At 37.5% G+C, this 14,462-nt stretch overlaps 1 protein-coding gene across 2 annotated transcripts in view; it reads right to left on the bottom strand.

Moving 5' to 3' along the window:
• Positions 1 to 14,462, bottom strand: part of GPR156 (G protein-coupled receptor 156) — a 93,727-nt gene that overhangs the window by 72,525 nt on the left and 6,740 nt on the right. The window contains exons 1-3 of one of the 2 annotated variants that reach the window (XM_037525484.2): positions 10,113 to 10,151; positions 7,297 to 7,437; positions 5,231 to 5,528 (exon numbers count right to left, since the gene is read on the bottom strand). The gene's annotated coding sequence lies outside the window, so the exon portion shown is untranslated. Of the gene's footprint in view, positions 1 to 5,230; positions 5,529 to 7,296; positions 7,438 to 10,112; positions 10,152 to 14,462 lie in introns of those variants that run through there. The other variant, XM_054700536.1, reaches the window with a different exon arrangement.

The raw sequence follows: 14,462 nt of genomic DNA, 5'->3' as shown, positions 1-14,462 counted from the left end.
TAGAATTCTTGGTTGACAGGTTTTTTTCCTTTTAGCATTTGGAGTATGTCATTCCAATGCCTCTGGCCTTTGTAGTTTCTGATGCTAAGTCAGCTGTTAATTTTATTGAAGATCTCTTGTATGGGAAGAGTCACTCCTTTATGATTTAAAATTTATGTTCTTTGCAGTTTGACTATGATGTACCCCGGTATGGACCTCTTTGTGTTTATTGTACTTAGAGTTTGCTGGACTTCCTGGATATGTAAGTCAATGCTTTTCATCAAATTCAGAAGTTTTAAGTCATTATTCCTTCAAATATTGTTTTCACTCTTTCCTGTTGAGATTTCCATTATGTTGGTGTTAGTATACTTTTTGGTGTCACACAAGTTTTTGAGGCTTTGGTTTTTTCTTTTTGTTCTTCTTTCTATTCTTCAGACTGGATTATCTCAATTGACATGTTTTAATTTTGCTGATTCCTTTTTCCTACCTGTTAAATCTGCTGTTATATTCCTCTACCGAATTTGTCACTTCAATAATTATAACTTGCAGGGCCTCCCCTGGTGGCGCAGCCATTGTGTGCTGGGCTGCAAGGTTGCCCACAGCCTCTGCAGCTCCGGTTTGTTCCCTGGCCGCAGGCGAGGGTCCCACAAAAAAAAAAAAAAAATTATAACTTTCAATCCCAGAATGTCTACTTGTTTCTTCTTTATGATTTGTCTTTTGTTGATATTCCCAACTTTGTAAATTATTATTATAATTCTTTGAATTATTTACACATAATTTTCTTTACCTATTTGAGCACATCTCTTAAATACTTTGTCTAGTAAGTAAAAAAATCTAGGTTTCCTCAGGGATTGTTTCTTCCCAATCCCACTATGTGTGGACCATACTTTCCAGTTTCCTTGTGTGTCTCATAATTTTCCTGTTGAAAAACTGGATATTTATATAAATTATATAATAAATTACATAATAACTCTATAAATCAGATTTCCCCCACCAACCTCAGAGTTTGTTGTGGTTTCTTTTTATCATTGTTGTAGGTGCTGATACTTTCTCCTCACCTGTTAGTGACTTTCCTGGACTTATTTTGTGAAAGGTATATTCTTTGTCCTGTGCAGTCACTGAAGTTTCTGACAATGAGCTTAATTGAACAGAGATTTCATTAAATACCTTGAACCAATAAGTTTTTCATCTTTTGCGGCAGAGCTCTGTGGGGTGGGGAGGGCAAGACTTCAATGCTCTAGCAGTTTAGAATCCTCTTTTAACCTGTACCTTCTGCTTTTTAGTCAGAGATGAGAAGTTAGAGCCTTCTCAGGTCTTTTCTGGGTATGCACACAGCTCTGCACATGCACTTGGCCTTCTATAGTCCCAGGAATATGTTGGAACTTTTCAAATCCCCCTCTGGATACCTCACTCTCCAGAATTTTCTTTTTAAGTTTTTTTTGGCCAGCTTCTTATTGGCTCTAACTCGCATTGCTGGTCACACAGCTTTGATTTTAAACAATTGTCACCAATTGTTTTTGATAAATACCTCAGGGATAGAGCATTTCTTGGTGACCAAGGCCTGGGTCAGGTCAAATAAGTTAAGCCCTGTGAATGGCGCATTTCCAAAGAGGTGTCAGACAAGTCAGATAGTAATAGTTGTCTATGGATGCAGTTTTTGGGAGTTATAAGTTCATTATGCTCTTTCAGTGGCTATGAGACTGCTGTTATATGTGTTTATGTGTGTGTTGTTTGTTTTTACAACTAGCATGGGTGTGAGGCTGTGGTTTTCAGAATGCTAGAATAGGGATGAGTCATATATGACTAGGGCAAAGTAAAATCCCACAAAGCTTACAGTTCTTATCAAGACTCATCCATTTTATTGTTGCAGACCTTTCATTGATTTCCACAGCTCTGGAAAAGTTGATTTTGACAATCTTTTTTTTAAAGATTTATTTTTAGGGCCTCCCCGGTGGCGCAGCGGTTGAGCGCTGGGTTGCGAAGCTGCCCGCAGCCTCTGCGGCACCGGTTCGATCCCCGGCTGCTCCCCGGCCACCAGAGGAGGGTCCCACATGGCGCGCAGACCTCTCCTGCCGCCCGCTGCTCCCCTCAGCAGTGTACTTCGGTCCTTCTGCCTGTTCTGCTCCCCGCTCTGGCTCTGGTGAATTCTCTCACCCTCCCACGCTTCTGACTGTACCCAGTGCATGTGTAAACGAAACAAAACGAACAAACAAACAAATAAATAAATAAAAAACATGCCTCTATTAAAAAAAAAAAAAAAAAAAGAAATTTAAAAAAAAAAAAGATTTATTTTTATTTACTTATGTATATAAGAACTGGGTGTAAGCCAGAGGTATGAGGAGCAAGAGGATTCACCAGAGACAGAGTGGGGAGCAGAACAGGCTGATTTACTGAAATATACTGCTGAGGGGAGCAGCAGGGAGATAGGAGAGGTCTGCTGTGCCATGTGGGTTAGCTCCCTGGCTGGGGATCAAACTCATGCTGCAGTGGCTGCCAATAGCTTGATAGCTGACACTTGACCCCTGCATCATTAGGGGGGCCCAATTTTGACAATCTTGATGGAACTATTTTCCCCATTTTCATAGCTGGCTTATATAGAGAAAACAATTAAATTTTAAAATTTATCTTATACCCAGCCTTCTCACCCAATTTTATTATTAATGCCATTATATATTTTTAAACAAAATCTTTGGAAAGTTCTAGATAAAAATATCATATCATCAAATAGTTTATTACCAGGTTTCATAACAATTAATTATTTTCCTCGTCTTTCTGCATTTGTCAGACTCTGTAAGTAATGGTGAACAATAATTATGGGAAATTTCCTGTTTTGTGTCTGATTTTTACAGAAAAGGCTTAATGGCTTCCATGTTTAGAATAATTCATTTTGTATTTTGGGGGAATAATTTTATCATATCTAAGATTACTATGTTGAATTGAGCTCTTGGTTCACAAGATTTTGGAGAATTTTTATTATTTATTTATTTGTTTGTTTGTTTATTTATTTATTTATACATACAAGCACTGGGTACAGTCAGAAGCACAGGAGGGTGAGAGAATTCACCAGAGCCAGAGCGGGGAGCCGAGCAGGCAGAATGACGAAGTACACTGCTGAGGGGAGCAGCGGGCGGCCGGAGAGGTCTGCGGGCCATGTGGGATCCTCGCCTGCGGCCAGGGATGGAACTGGCGCTGCAGAGGCTGCGGGCAGCTTCGCAGCCCAGCGCTCAACCGCTGCGCCACCGGGGAGGCCCCCTATGCACATTTTAACAGAAACATCCTGGAGATAAAATTTCTGCTGAGTTGTTTGTGACATTAATGACTCAAGTCAACTGGGAAAATTCTAGGTTTATCAGAAGGAAAGATAATCTTGTTGTCAGACTGGCAGAAGTGATGTTTTGCAATAGGCAGAGCCATTGTTCTTGCACTGCTCCCCTTCTGCACTCCCTAAGTCTTGGTCAATCCACCGAGTTAAGGCCTAAAGATCCCCTCTTGTCACCCATGCTATCCTGTCTCATGAAAAAGGTAACCCCTATTTTCTACCTTCTTGGCTTCTCATCTTGAATCCCTTTTCATTTAGTTCCACTTAAAATTTAAAACAAGACTAGAATTTTTAACCTTGAAATTAACCTAAAAGCATTTAGAATTCCCTGGCCTTACCTCTAACCAACTAGCAGCATCAGACATTGAGACTCAGAATTCAGCTTAGATTCCTAAGATGCTTTTCCTCCAAAGGCTGACTTCACCTTTCACTGGTACCTAGAGGCTGTGGCTAGTTAGTGAATTCTAAGACTGGACTAGCGTCAGAATGGCATTCTTTTCTTGTTATTGTTTTCTGAACAAATATTTATCAAGTATTAGAGATACCATCATTCATTCTCCTCTCCAACTTTTCTTTTCTAGGTCCAAAAAAAAAAAAATGTTCCCTGCCTTCTGAGAAGTGTTAGGGAGAATGTTTCAATCTTTCTTCCTTTCATCTTCTACTTTAGTTTCTTAAAGGAGATAGAGTGATTTGTATAATTGTTATTTTAGAAAAAGAATAATTGCATTTACATGATTAAGTCCCCCTTGACTTTTAATAGAATTGATCCTGTCCACAGATGATAGGCATAATTCTCTTCCACATATGGCAGACTAGTCAGAAGAAACCCTCTTCTCCAGGTGAGCTATGCTTGTATAAATTCTGCCTGGGCGTGGGTGGCTAAGTTCAATTGGGGGAGAAAGAATACTTTTTCCTTGAATCTAAGCTGTATCTGTCAACATAACATTACCATAAAAAGTTGATCTCTTATTCCTGGATTGGTATTTCTATTGTTCAGAATTCAGAGGCAAGAGGAATATGATTCTTATCCTCAAACTCCAAATATTGATATTCATTTTGTGCATTCTATTGCTAGGAGCTATGAGGAAGTCAAAAAATTAATTTTTATGTGGTCCCCGTCCTCAAGAAATTTGTAGTTTTGTAGTGGAGATAATACATTTGCACAAAAAAAAATTCAAGTAAGGATATCATCGTAAAATATTTTGGAGTTACTTTCTGATTTAAGGTTTTGTGTCAGGTGCTGGAAGCACAAAGCTATGGTACAGTTTTGCTCTTAAGAACCATACAGAGAAACTTTCAGAGAAAATGGAACTACACCTAGGCTAATAAGGACAGAAATGGAAGAAGAAATTCCAGGTAGAGGAAATAGCACAAGTATGAGTTCAGAGGCAGGAATCAAGGCAAGCAGGTCATTTTGATAGAACTGGAGAAGTCTTTTAGGAGCTCAATGGAAGATAACTGCACAGGTAGATTATATCTAGATTGTATGATTACTTGATTGCTTCCCTAATCAGAGGCAATGGAACCTAAAGAATAAGTGTCAGTGATCATAGAAAAAAGAATCTTGATAGAGAATAGACTCCTTAACAACAAAAAAAATCCCCAAATAAATACTTTCTCTGTAATCTACTCAACATACAATCACAGAACATCAAAAAACTGACGAGGAACTTCGAGAAATTCTAGGTCAATTTTCTCACTTTAAAAATGAAGAAAGAAGTTCAGAGAAAGAAAACAAATATTCATAGGAACAAGTAGGTGCATAGAAAAGTTTAAATGATGTCAATGTGAGAAATCTAAGCAACAGTAGTGTCTTTGAACAAGAAGGCATGTGACCTCCAGAATTCCAATAGCACAATGGGTAAAAACTCTTTCATGAACACAAATTAAATAATTTCCTGTGAAGCAAGTGAAAAGATTTCTGGTCCTTACTTGTATGGATTCTAGTCTTGTGTGAACCAGAGGGACTGAGTCACAGCAATTAGTAGATCATTGTTAGGTTGTTTTTCATGTTACAGTCATGCCCCTAAATGACTCTTAGGTTAACTTTTCAAACCCCAGCAAGTCTTTAAAAGGTAAGAAACGTCTTTTGTTGGTACTTGTTGGGATGATGGAGCCCAGTGGAAAGGGTTGCCATGATGAGTCTTAGCAGGGAACTCGTCTCCGAGGCCTCACTTGTCAGACTATGAGTTCCAGAGGACAGGCAGGAACAAGATACAGAGGAGAACACCTGTGGGAAACAGAAGTAAACATTACATTAAGAATAATTAAATTAATAAAATGTGTATCCTCTACCCTACTTTCATCACCAAGTGTTTAATGCACTGTGGCCCCACTGCAGCCAGAGGGAGAGTTTTAATGAGTAACAGACTTCCTAAAACTAGATGTCCGGAACCCAACATGGCTGGTGCAAACTGCCAGTCCTTTGAGGTTGGTAAGCTTTTCTGTTGTCAGCCCTTCTTGGAGATGGAAGTTGAGAACGCCTCAGTTTCTGTGCTCTTAGACAAATGTCTTTTTTGCTTTAAAAAACAAATTTATGTATTCACATAACAGACAATTTACCCATTTAAAATTTGAAGTTCAACAGTTTTTGGTATATGTGCTACCATCAGCCACAGTCAATTTTAGAGTAATCTCATTAGCTCAAAAAGAAACTCAATGTAAAATGGTGAAGTCACTATGGAAAATGGTGGTTCCTCAGACATTTAAACATATGACTTAGAAATTCCAAATGTGTATATATACCCAAAAGAATTGATGATAGGGACTGAAACTAATATTTGCATATTCATAACAGCATCATTTACAGCAATCATAGGTGGAAGTAACCTAACTGTCTATCAGTGAATGACTTAGACAAGCAACATATGTACACATTTCATGGAAATTATTCAGTTTTACAAAGAAAAGAAATTTTGATCCATGCTACAACAACATGGTTAAAACTCAAAAACCATGTTGATTAAAATAAGCCAGGTAGAAAATGACAAATAGTGTGATTCCACTGACATGCAGTACCAAGAACTGTCTGCTTCATAGAGACAGGGGTTGGTGATAAGGGAGAGAAGACTAGAGGGTTACTGTTTAGTGGGCAGAGTTTCCGCTGGGAAAGATGACAAAGTTCTGGGATGGATGCAGTGATAGTTGCATAAGAATGTGATTGTAGTTGCTGCCACTTAACTGTGTTCTTAAAGATAGCTAAAATGGAAATTTTGTTATGTGTATTTTACTATGATTTTTTTTCTAAAGAGGGGCATCATCAAGAGGTCCTTTGAAGGAAAGATTGTTTCTGGCCCATGTCCCACACCATGAAAGGTCATGATAGCAGTGGGGAAAGGGCATGGACTGTGGTGGCAGACAGGCTTCTTGTCACCACTTATGAGCCACACAGCCAACACACTCTCCTTGTTCTCTAGCTTGTTTCTTCATCTGGAAATGGGAATAATAAAGCAGCATGGCTCTGATAGTTGTGGACTTTCTTGAAATCTAAAATTCTGTTAGGTAACAGAAGCATATATTCTCCAACAAGTAATAGCATAAAACAAAAAAGAAAAAATGTAAGTACAAAAAAATAAGGGTGCAATCCAATACCCCTTAGCGATCAGCTCTCTAGTTCTCATTCCACTTTCCCTCCAAGCTTCTGTCCTAAGCAACCATCTATCTAATTTCTCTCTATGTAGTTTTCCTTATTCTGGGTTTCATATGAATGGAATAATGAAAGCCTGGTTTTATATGAATGAGCTTCTTGATTGTTCTTTTCTCTCTTTAGGTAAGCTGCCTCTTCCTAGGAGGAGCTGCCTTGACACAATGAGACTCAGGAGTTTGGGCACACCCTGGGCAGGGCTTTTGGGATCATTAGGAATAAAAATTAAGTGAAATTTCTATAATGTAAAAGTGTTTTAATTTTTCTTACTATAAAATCAATATATTTATTTTCTGCAATCTTGCAGAACATAGACTAGCAAAAATCACAAAAGAAAAATAAATTTTGTTCTCACCTCTCAGAAGTAATTACAGTCAACAATGATAAATATTCCTTCAGACTTTTTGCCATGCATATTATACTCACACACATGTATATCATATTAAATTTTTTAAAAGATCTTTTGTTTATAAATGTTATAGATGCTTCTGGTAAGCTGTTGAAACAATATAGAGTTATAAAAATTAGAATGTACTTCATTATCTCTCCATACAAATATGTCACAACTTCAGAATATATCATGATATTTTTTGTTATTTATTCAATCCAATACCCTTTAGCGATCAGCTCTCTAGTTCTCATTCCGCTTTCCCTCCAAACTTCTGTCCTAAGCAACCACCTATCTAATTTTTCTCTATGTAGTTTTCCTTATTCTGGGTTTCCTATGAATGGAATAATGAAAGCCTGGTTTTATATGAATGAGCTTCTCGATTGTTCTTTTCTCTCTTTAGGTAAGCTACCTCTTCCTAGGAGGAGCTGCCTTGACACAATGAGACTCAGAAGTTTTATTCAATCTTCTAATAGTTGCTTAGTAGACCATTATATGTATGCTCCGTTATTTGTCTTAGCATTCTCCATTGATAACATTTGTGTAGTTCCTAATTTTTCACTGAAATGACACAATGATATTTACACTTGTTCTTTCTCCTCGTAGTTCCTAGAAGTATAATTGCTGAACTAAATATATACAAACACATTGTTGTGTAATCTGCTTTTAAAAAATGTATTAATATATAGTGAACCCATTTTGAGGTCATTAAATATTTAATTTTGTTGCCTACTTTTATAATCTATGAATGTATTAAAATTTATTTTCACAAACTCCTAGTACTAGAAATTGAGCTATTTCTAGATTTTCACTATTATAAGCAACTTTTCAATAATGATGTCTTGAGTTAAATCTTTGCACATACACTTAAAGCTATATTCTTAAGGTGAATTCCTAGATATAGATTGCTCACTCAAGGAGCAGGCACATTAAAAATAACAACTTTTATTGTTTTTTTCTTATTACAGAAATAGTACATGGTTACCCTAGATTAGAAAATGTAAATAGGCAAGAAAAATCAAGCATGCATAGTCTCATCACCCAGAGGTAACCGTTGGTAAACGTAGTGGAGATAACCATTAGTAACTATTTTGTTGGTATGCTTTTTTTTTTTATAAGAATGGACATATAAAGTACATGCAGCATTGAACCACTTTCTAATTTATCTCTATTATAATATTTAATATTTGCATAGTACTATAATTTAGGATGCATGAATTTTTTTTTTTGCACAATCATTATTGCTGGGTACTTGGGTTGTTAATGGACATATTTTGAAACTTTTCAGGTGAATGTAGTATATGCAGAGGGAATTATCTCACTGTCAAGAAGCCCTGAACAGGGGGGCCTCCTTGATGGCCTAGGAATTAGTCTCAGCACTATCACTTCATTGGCCTGAGTTTGATACCTGGCCAGGGGACTAACCCACATATGGTGTCTCAACTGCTGCTCCCTTTAGCAGTGTATTTCAGTATCTGCCTGCTCTGCTCTGCACTCTGGGTGAATCCTTTCACCACCAACACCTTCCCCCACCCCCGCTCGACACCTCTAACCTATACTCCAGTTCTTCTACTAAATAAATAGCAAAATTTTTTTTGAAAGGCATCCCTGAACAAAAGGCACCTGCCTCTTTATGGACCTGGGGACTGAAGAGAGGGCGAGAAAGGAAGGTCTAGGAGTGGTAAGATACTGAGTCAAAGAGAAAAGTGCCTTAGCCAAGGCTGCCAATTAGGTGGCCTCTGAATGGCAGCATCTGGATGAGCAATGTAGATATGTGTATGCACAGGCCTGACGGGGGTAGGGAGAAGGAGGACTAAGTCCTTGACTGCAACTCCCTCCAGATTTCAATGCATTGGCAGTGCATCAAGCCTGGTAGGGAAAAATGGCTTCTCCCCATGAAAACTGTCAATCGAAGACTTACAACTGCGTGTGATAGGGTCAGAAATGCTATATCACAGATAGAATTTGGTTGAACTCTTCAATGATGACAAATTGCCAAAAACTTGTCCAGTGTCCCTACTCACCAGTGTCATGCAAGAGTGCCAGCAGCAATGGAAGTTTGTAAGGGGCTCAAAGGGAGGAATGGAATGATTTCTTTTGGGACATATAAACTGACATCTGAGAGCAGGACAAAGAGTTCCAGCATGATTCAGCCACAAGAAATCCTAAGCAGGTTGAGTTTAGGCCTGAGAGGGTCCCCTCCTTTCAGGAGATGAGACTAAGTTACCAGGTATCAATCTGCTGAGCGCTCTACTTTTGGAATGAATTCTAAGCACAGTTTATGTGAATGCTTGGCTCTGCACTTGACTTCAGAAAGTTATGATAAATCTCCTAAAGTTATATTTTTCCTTAAAAAATTTATTTTGGTTTGTCCCCTTTGAACTTCTAATCTCTTTTGGCATTTTCAACTTACACTATCTCATTGAGTAGTGGGTTCTTGCAGTTAATTACTCTCTGTGTCTACCACTTATATTAAATTTCCTGCTTCAAAATTTAAATACTTTGAAATGTAATGGACAGTAAGCATTCTCTGGTTACCTCATCCACATCCTTTATGATCTCATAAACTTGCATCACATCTCCTTTTAGTCTTCATTGTTTTGACCTGGTCTATTCCTGTGCATCCATAAGAGGGATGATTCTAAAGCCCTTTAGCCATCATATGTAGATCTTGAGTTTTATTAAATTATTATTTTTTGTACTACTACTATTGTTATTTTGAGTATCATAGGGAAGCACTATTTGTAAGTTCTCAAACAAGGACACAAAGTTGAATAACTTACGTTCTCTGATGAGCCTACTTTTCTTCCCTTGGCCCGTAGAAGCAGCCCATGGAGTCAGGTCTTTAGAGCAGAGATAGGAAAGGACATACCAGGGGGACAATCCATTTGCTAAGCCACAGGTAGTAAACATAGCTGGAAATTAATTTTCTTTTATTTTCTTATTGAAGTATAATTGACATACAATATTATGTTAGGTTCAAGTGTGTAATACAATGATCAACATTTGCATATACAGTGATCACAATATATCTACTTCCCATCTATTCTTAGCAATTTTTCGTATTTATAATACAGTTTCATCACCTATGTAGCTCATGCTGTACACTATATCTGTATGACTTATTTATTCTATAACTGGAATTTTTTTAGGAAATTAATTTGCTTAACTCTTTCATGGAAGTATACTCAATCTTAGTTTCTAGTAAGGGTGACTGGACCTAGCCCCAAGTATTCAACGTAACATAGTTGAAACAAAACCACTTCACCTGTATACTCTGTCAAGCAGTGTCTTTTAATTAAAAGTTATATGCACATCCCCTTTGATCCTGCAGTTCTACAATTAGGAACTGAGACTACAGATACAGTAACTAATTTATGACAAGTTATAATTGCAAAGGAGGTTATTTGTAATAACAAAAATAACAAGAAAAAATAGCAACAAAAAACTGGACTCTAAATAATGCCATCAATAGGATGGCAGGTAAATCAGTTGTCTCAAACACAGTTAAAAGCAGTAAAAAAAAAAAAAAAAAAAAAAAGGAAGGTAGAACTATGTATGTTGACAAAGAAATAGTTCTAATAACTCTCCTACATTGTTGGTGGGAGTGCAAACTGGTCCAACCACTATGGACAGCTATCTGGAGGTTCCTCAGTCTACTAAAAATGGAGCTACTATATGACCCGGCAATTCCACTACTAGGGATCTACCCAAAGGACACAAAAACATTGATTCAAAAGAACACCTGTTCACCTATGTTTATTGCAGCACTATTTACTATAGGTAAAAGCTGGAAACAACCCAAATGCTCAAAAATAGATGACTGGATCAAGAAGATGTGGCATATATACACAATGGAATATTATTCAGCAATCAAAAAAGATAAACTCATGCCATTCGCAGCAACGTGGATGGAGCTAGAAGGAATTATGCTCAGTGAAATAAGCCAGAAGGAAAAAGAAAAATATCGCAGGGTTTCACTTATAGCAGGAATATAGGGGAGCCAAGTAAGACATTAGTGTAAAACAAATAACAGTACAAAACACAACAAAGCAAAAACGGACAATTATAAATCAGAGACATCCTGCAGGGGAGGAGGAGGGAGAAGGATCAGAGGGAGGGAGGGAGGAGCACAGGGGACTGAGGTGATGGTGCACGGGTGCATTGGTGAAGGAAATTCTGTGGGGACTCAACCTGAGGGGGTGGGGGGAAGCAAATATTTTTTAAAAATGAACAATGATGTAAAAAATTTAAAAAAATTAAAAAATTAAATTTTTAAAAAGCAATAGTTCTAATATATTTTGTTTTAAAAAACAAGGGGCAATACAATGTGTATAAATTAAAAAAAAAAACAACTTGTGTAAATATAAAAAAGCATCTATATATGGAGATATAAATTTAAAATATTCCTGGAAGGATCCACAAGAAACTTGAGTGATCTGTGGAATGAATGACTGGGAGACTGTAATCTTTCATTTTATACGTGTAAGTACTATTTGAATTTGTTACTTATGGCATAGGGTTTTTTTTTCCATGTAAAATGTAAATAAATAGGTTTCACGACAAAATGAATAGTACTGAATTGTGTGGTTAAAGATGGCTGAAATGTTTTTTCTTTTGAAATGTTTTTAGGTATAATTTTCCAAGTAAAAACTAGGTAACCATGTAGAAATTAATTTTAAATAAAAGAAGTGACCTGAGGAGAGTAAGGAGTTGCAGAAAGACAGTGACTGTGTGAGAAAGCTCTGAGGGGGCAGTAAAACAAGTTCACTGCTTCCTCTGATGACTCTCACTGAAGGTTGTTGCACATGCAGCCTTACTGACGCTTTTATGGGGGGTTCAGAAAGGAGCCAGGACATGCATATTTGTCGGTAATAACTTGGGGAGGAGAACCTGGTAATTTTTTATTTCTATTTGAGTTGTGAGTAGACTCTGCACTGTTGTGTGAAATTAAAGAGCAGGAAGATTTATTGGGCAGTGTGACCAGTTTCTACCTGAGTAACCAAGGGTTTGACATGCACAAAGTCCTTGGCAAAACCTGGACTGGATTCTTGGTGAATGAGACACTGCCCTAGACAATGTCTAGGTGTCACGGACACCTAGAATATGAACCAAAAGGACCTTGAGTATGCCCTCCTTTTACTTGAAGGCACTTCTAATATTAAACAATAATTTATATTTTCTTTCTGTTTCCAATCCACTATTATAGTCCAAGGGTTGCAGGTGACTGGAACCTGTTGAGGCAGTTCAGGGTGCAAAACAGATACCAACCCTGGATGGGACATCCCTTCATCAAAAGGGTATACCCTCACTCATTCATATCAGAACAACTGAGACATACCAATGAACCACAATGCATATCTTTAGGGTGTGGGAGAAAACTGTAATACCTGGAAAAAAGCCTAATATAAACTCCACGCACACGTAGTAGTCCAGTCAAGAGTGGATGTTATTTCCTCCTAATTTTATAATGAAACAATATTGAAAGGATGTCTTCAAATGACCTGATATACCAGGCATTTTCTTAAATCAGCATCTAATATGTGCTTCTCATCCTCCTAACTGCCCAATTTTATGAAAGCATGCACTCCTGGAACCTGCATTTCTGAATCTGTTAGGATATGAGATTGTTGCCTAATCTTGTCTTGGCACTTGGTCATAAAGAGATTAGATGCTGGCTACCTGGGGTTAAAGGGCACATATAGGAAAATCACCCCCATCAGGGTAATCAGCACATTAATGAGAACTAGATCTCTCTAGATCTTGACTTGAGAAGAGACTTCTGCTTTATGTCAGATCAACTCCTGGACCTTTGCTCTAAGATGGCATTGTTCTCTCTCAAAGGAGAGAATAATTCACAGCAGTTTGTGAGTTCCTTTCTGGGCCACGGGGTCAGGTGAAATGACAGGCACATTCTTTTCTCTGCCCCATGATCTAACTTCTATCTTTTGGTGTGCATATGTCTATGTTTGCATGGGGTATCTGTATGTAGGATTACTTAAGGATTTGGACTTATCTGAGTGTAAATATTGATTTGATTCAAGTTCCTCTCCATAATAGTACCTTGAAGAGATTGTATTACCCGAGACTTCATAAGGATAACAAAGAATAAATAAGAGTGAATCTTTGTTTTGGGCTAAATTTACAACATATACATACATTATATGGCAATTAAAAAAAATATATCAATCTTCCTCACTGGGACATCCATGAAATGCCTAGTCAAGAGTGAGGAAGCTTGCTGTCCTTTCCTCCTCCTGGATACACCAACTTCTCTATCTACATGAGTCTTGCTGCTGCTTAGTGTCAAGGCTGACAATTTCACTATCAAAAATTCTCACAACTTTTCACAGCTTGATGTCATCTTGTATTACCAGATTTATGTTTTATGAACTGAATGAAGTGGTGTTCTCTCACTTTTCTCCTAATAGGTGTTGCACAAATGCATACAAGGTAGCAATTATTAGAAATGTGACTCCTGTGTGCATTGACTTTATAGTGGCGGGAGGAGTTTTGGTTTGGGAGAAAGTACTGAGAGGAAAGCAGGAACACTATTTTGGAGTCAAAATAAATAAAATAAAAATTAAATAACAGGTAGTACATATGCATACATTCACACCACAATACACTTCATCTTATTAGTGTCATTGTGCCTCTCTGCTGGCATATAATTTACCTACATAGCTATCTGGCTAACATAAATCACAAGAACCTTAGGAAATGCTCTTGTGATAAACTTTATAATGGCCAAAGAAGTAAAATTTTCTTTGGGTATCTAAAAATGGGATAGGTTCGCACCCTGATATGATTCAGCTGTCTTCTTGTGTAAAGTGGTGTGATGTCTTAAACTCTCACTGTGAAATCTTTGTTTCTGTGATCGCTTAGGAGAGAGAAATTCTTATAACAGACCAGTGTTTAAAATGTAATTAAAATTACACCATTGCTTCAGTCATAGGCATCTAATAGTCATCTGATTCATTTTTATCCACCAGTCAATTACACACATGCCTTCCTTTTCATGACATGCTGCCCTCAGCAGAAATGAAAAACTAAGACAGATGCCCATTGACACCTGTCATCCACTACAATTCCAATAAACCTTTGGAAGTGATAGAAAAGGTAGATTTTTAATT

The sequence above is a fragment of the Talpa occidentalis genome, unplaced genomic scaffold, assembly GCF_014898055.3.
Source record: "Talpa occidentalis isolate TD23 unplaced genomic scaffold, MPIMG_talOcc4v2.1 talOcc4.4, whole genome shotgun sequence".
In the NCBI taxonomy this organism is placed as follows: domain Eukaryota; kingdom Metazoa; phylum Chordata; class Mammalia; order Eulipotyphla; family Talpidae; genus Talpa; species Talpa occidentalis.
This window is presented reverse-complemented; position numbering and strand designations above follow the sequence as displayed.